Below are 6,000 nucleotides of genomic sequence, written 5' to 3'. Positions count from 1 at the left end.
TACAATTCAATGACTTCCCCCCAATTCCGCTATAAACCCACAACCCACTACAAAAATTATACACATAAAATTAACATAATTATCAATTAATCAATTAATAAAAATTAATTACCAATTATATTTTAATTAATTGCCAATCAATAATTAATTAACAATTAATTGTACATAAATACCAATAAATAAAATATTTAATTAAATATAATTAAATTACTTCCCACCCTATTCCCCTATAAAACCACAACCCGCTCCAGAATTATATTACGCAAAAATTAAATATCATAAATTGACTTAGTTACTTACCTAAAATTCGATATTTTTGTTGTCTATATTCTATCCATCTATATTTTTGATTCGATATTATTGTCCTTCTATTCGATATTTTTGTTGTCGATATTATGTCTGTATGCCGCTCTAGGAGTAGCTCTCTGGGTGAAGTCAAACCAGTTCCTCTGTGCATATTAAATAAGGCAGCGCTGCTTACCTCAAGACCCTTGGAGTGGCAGCCAGGCCACCCAATGGCAAGCCCTCATGTTAATATTCAGACACACAGAGGCCTGGGGGGTCTGCTGTGCGCCCATCGGTCTCCACTCTCCCGCAGAGTCGCAGCGAGGTTGGCCACCTTGTAGGCCCTGCTTCAGCCGCCACACCCTGTGTGTGAGCAATGGCTAAAGAAATACAAGCGCTGGCAGTAGCCCAGAGGGGCTCACCAAAGTGTGGGACTGCAGGAGCCAGAGTGAAATGTGGGTCCAACCCCCCATGCCCCGAGGAGCTGAGGACAGCAGAGCCTTGAGCCGGAGATGGGGCCGGTGGGAGCCTCGTGTTCATGCTTCTCCGCCTGAATACGCATTGTGCACATGTATGTGTGTATTTGTGTGCGTGAGTGGCATTGTGTACCTGGAAGGTATGCATTGTGCCGACCCACACAACTATAGTCTGCCCCTTCATTGGGGGTCATCTCGACTTTACTGTCTCGTGGCCCGGCCGAGGCCTGCTGGCAGCGCCATTGACATATCAGGAGCCGGAAAGCCCCTCACTCCATGATAGAGAGAATCATGTCCGTGTCCGTTCTGGTGTCCAGCCTTGGCACAGAGGGGTCCCTGGTGCAATGATGGGCCTGGTAACTGGCACCCCTGGTGTCATGCTGAGCATCCGAGCCCTATGAATGTCGCCCTGGCCATTTGACGCAGAATCTGTCCACAGGAGCCGCCTCCACAGGTGAATGCTTTATTAAAATGGCAAGATGATGCTTTGGGGCTGTATAGTTCCTTAAAACGAAAACTTACAAAAAAAGAGTTTTCTTCTGGAAAATTGTTTGTTGCCTCAACATGGAAAGTGGTATTTGCTAGAAAAATATGAGCATTTTCAGAAGCTATTATTCTGATAAAGACAAAAGGCTGCAATTCCAAAGCACATTATGTCAATGTAAATTGATACTTGTATAGCGCACTACTCACCCGCAAGGGTCTCAAGGCGCTTGTACGAATACCGCTGTGGAACCCATCCTGGCTCTCCCTGTGAGGCGTCCACTTATGGGCACCCCCAAGGTGATGGCCAGACATCCTTAGCGTTGTGGGGGCCGTTGTGGAGATTAAGCAAGCTATTGCCCAGAGTTGCAGAGTGGGACTCCATGTTTGGAATAGGCACCGAGGCGAGAATTATCAGGTCCGTGGAATTTTGAGCCCAAGACCCGCCGAGGCGGGGAAGGTCCCAGGATGCTTGTTTCCAGTCCAGGGGGGACCTGGCCTAGCAGTTCGGGCTGGACTGTTCCCGTGAGGCACAGGGTCAGACTGATTAGCATATGGCCATGTCTGAACTGGGGTGGCAGAGTGGGCTAAAGAACAATGGATTTAACCAGAAAACATCCTTTACAATGTAACTGGTACAAGGCGGTACCGTTATGACGCAGCTTTAACAACAAAAGTCGTTGCAACGACTTTCGCTGGAGGGCGCTCTAGGATAGGGGATTGTTTAATTTACTATCCAACACCTTCCCTACTATCCACAGGGACTGGAGTTGAAATAGTAAATTAAACTATTCACTATCAGCGCCCCTCCAACGCAAGTTGTTGTAACAACTTGCGTTGTTAAAACTGCGTTGTAAAGGGACGCATTGTAACAGTACGCTTTGTACCGTCATACATCCGATTTAAACAGATCTCTTGACCGGGGGTGAATGTATGATTTATTCAGCATTCCGTCCATCATTTGTTTGCGTAGCAGGAGTCTTGCCTAAAATGCCTGCGTGCCCACTCCTGATGTGCATTCCTGATGTGCATTCCTAGGGTGGTGGCTATTCTAGTGTGAATGGGCATGGTCACTGGTTTACAGCAAAAGAAAAATGCTGTTATCTCCAGAGGATTCTTTCTTGCGCTCTCACCACAGAAAAGGTTGCAGAATCCTGGCCTTCAATCTGGCACCTGCTCACCCAGGACTGAACCAGCACAAGGGGAACCTCTGCTTCTGTACAGGGCTGCTCTAAACGCAGGGCGGCGGATTTATTCAGAAAGGAAGGACCTAATTACGTGGCATTGTTGACTAAATCATGTGGCAAAAAAGCAAATGTGGTGGTAAGCATCACACAATACCTCATCCTGGTTTCTTTTTACACATTTTTAACCCGATCTGGGTGAAGGTTTCACCTCATTAGTACCAGTTTGACACCCAAACACAGCATCAAGGAACAGAAAGAGGACTAATCAACCTTTGTTGAGGGCTTGCACTGTGTGGGAATACTTGTTGCTGTCTTGTTAATAACGTTTGATCCGTTTGAGCTACAAACGGTTTTTGGTAAAATCTACAGTGGAGCAGATAAAGGGATAGGGGGCAAATCGATAAAACTCCGCAGTCATTAAACCACATAATTCCAATGGCGCTGACCAACAATAGCCGTGTCTGTGTGGTGTGCGGTGGTGCCGGACCGACGTCTTTATGCGGTGTGGTAAGTGGTTCTGAATGGTGGTTCCGCCAGGGGTTTGTATAGTGGTGCAGTGAGGGGTCGGTACAGTGATACGGTAGGGAGTCTGTACATTAGTGCAGTAAGAGGTCCATACGGGGTGCTGTAAGAGACCTGTGTGGTGGTGCAGTAAAGGGTTTGTAAGATATTGCATTAACCCCTTCCATGCTGGTGACGAACCCCAGCCGTCATGCACTACAGTGCTCGTGTGCTGATGACGGCTGGGGTTCGTCATGGCCCGCCCGTGTTCTGCCGGCGGCCGCACACGGGGAAAATCGCGGCCGCACGGAAGGGGTTAAGGGGTCTGTACGGTGATGCAGTAAGGGATCCATACAGGGTGTGTAGGAGAGTAGGATCTGCTTCTTATAGTAACCCCCTACTTTTTGCTGATGTTTCACTGTTTTCGACGTAGTCTGGCTGCTATCCTACTATCCAGGACCCCAGTCTAGCTGCTTTCTCCTCTAACTTGATTGCATGTACTTTAGGTTCACTCCAGATTGGATTCTGGGGTACCCTTATACGTCCCAAGTATATGGTATACTATGTACCTAGGGCATAGGAACCCCAGAGGCCTCCCAGGGGCTGAAGCATGTATTATGACACCCCTGGGAGACCATTCAAAATGACACCAACCTGTGTGAGGTAGTGCATGCACCCCTTACTTAGATATAGGTTCACTATATCTACCTTATATCACTGCACATATAAACCTATCAGGCACCCCTATGGCAGGCCTCATCAATCCTGAAGGCAGGGTGCTGGGCTTTATGTGAGAGGGTGCCCATGCATGAGCAGGACCCCTCTGCAGCGTTCGGAATCTATTCCCCAGGGTTGATCTGTGATGCAGGCAGACCATATACTCTTAAGTGAATTATAACCTTGCGGTAAATGCTAACTTTGAAACGGCTGCACAGAAACCTGTCGTGTTTGGTGTCAAACACCTTGGAACCCTACCCCCAAACCAGTAACTGATGTGGGAGGTATGATTGCACCCTCCTAGAGGGAGAAATATGACAACACCGGTTTCTCAACCCTGGCATCACAAGGTGGATGCTGCTGCCACAGACACGAGTCTGCACTCCTGCTGCTGGACGAAACTCCGGCAGGGGAAGGCTTGACAATAGGTTTCCTGTCACAGGGAGGTGTCACCACCTCCCAGACAGGCTCTAGTGTATTGGGGCTGTGCAGGTGCACTCTGAGAGTGCTTTGATGTCCAATGGCGACTTTCCCATAGAGTTGTACGGAGCTTTCGTCTGTGTTCTCACACTGTACGCGTCCCCGTGGGCTCCCTGTGTCACCCTTTTGGATGGTTCCTTGGGGTCCCATCGATTCTACGTGCTCTAGGCACTGTGTCTAGTCAAGTCGTGGTTCTTATACCACTTATTTAGTATATGGTTTGGTACGCCGCTAGGGCTCAGCGTATGCTGTGCTATTTACTGAAGTTCTATTGCATTGAAATTGTGTACTTTGCTCTGTAATCTCATAAAGATATTACTAGAGAGTGTTTAGAAATAAATACATATATTTTATATATACCTTGTGTGGTTCTCCTTTCATTTGGTCACTCATGAGATTATAGACTGGTAAAACAAGCTGCTTTACATTCCTTCAAGACTTAGCCTGAAGGCTGCTCTCCACAGCTACCACTAGGATAGCTTTCTATAAAGGTTGTCTTAAACCTACCATCAATAAGGGTTGTTTGGACTGGTGCAAGGTGCCCACTAGAATAGTGGACATCATATGCCAGGCCAACTTCTCACAGGGTGCTGTAAGGAGTCTGTATGGTGGTGCATAAGGGGTCTCCAGGGGGTGCAGTAAGGGGCTGTAGTAAGGGATGGGTGTTAGGTAGTACATGTAGGTAGGTCTGTTGTACCCAGTGCGGGTTGTGTGGGGGTCTGTAGAGGGATCCTTTAAGCCCTTCTACGCTGATGACGAGCTGGGCTCGTCATGGCGTAGCCCGCTCGCACGCTGATGACGAGCCCAGCTCGTCATGTAACATGCGGTTTTAAAAAACTCAGCGTACGAGCGGAATTCCGCCCGCATGCATGTGGTTAAGGGTACAATCTAAGAGCATGTATACATGTGTTGTATGTGGTGCTGGTTAGGAGTTGTTTGGGAGTTGTGTTAAAAGTTAGACAGGTGATGATTGTAAGTAATTAGTTACTGGTAATCTCGTTACTTCACTCCGTCCAATACTGCAGGGGGTAGTAACTTCAGCCGACCCCCCAAGACATCCTTTGTGCTTGAAAGCATCATGCAAGGGGCAGGTGGTGGTCTGTAAAACTGGGGCGATCAGATAATGTCATGTGTAACGTACCCGTGAACCCCCAAAGAGGAGCTGTTATAGACAGCGGTGGCTGCTACCTAGAAGCAGCAGTTGGGCGGTGGGAAGTGTGTGTGGGGATGGTTAAAAAACAAGCATTTAAAATGCAATAGATCTCACCTTTAATTAAGTTAAAGGCATTTCTGTTGCTATATAATACCATTAGCAATGCAAATGGCTTTAACTTAATCAAAGGCGAGACCTATTGCATTTTCAATGCTTTTTTTTTTACTGGAGCAATTGTGGCTTGTACCATCTCAGAAGTGGGTACTCGGAGTTGAGCAACACCTCCCTAAATGTACACATGGAGCTCTGTTCAGACCCTTGCTTCATGGTTCGGTCTCTCCTCACTCTGTGACTCAAAGACATGCTCTAAGTCCTTCAGCGATGGATGCTCTAACCATGTCTGTGAAGAATGCTCTGAAGATGCCCTTGGGTGCATCCATGCATAGACAACTCAGAGGATAATATCATCATTCCCTGCTTACCAGTCGCTGCTCATTCAGGACACGTGGCTTCAGTGCCTTTAAGAGGAGCTCCTAATGGCCGGCGCCCACCGCGGCTGCGCTTATCACAAGCAAGCTGGCCATCTCGCCTCAACCATCGGCTGAGGAGTATAGAGAGGGGCACCCGTGGGCACACAGCTGGGCACCCATGAGCCAAGACTATCAGAAGAGGTCCGAGACCCTAAGCTGTGTTGAAGAGTGAGCTGAAGAGCCGACGG

The sequence above is a fragment of the Lissotriton vulgaris genome, chromosome 12 (assembly GCF_964263255.1).
Source record: "Lissotriton vulgaris chromosome 12, aLisVul1.2, whole genome shotgun sequence".
NCBI classification, from domain to species: Eukaryota; Metazoa; Chordata; class Amphibia; order Caudata; family Salamandridae; genus Lissotriton; species Lissotriton vulgaris.
This window is presented reverse-complemented; position numbering follows the sequence as displayed.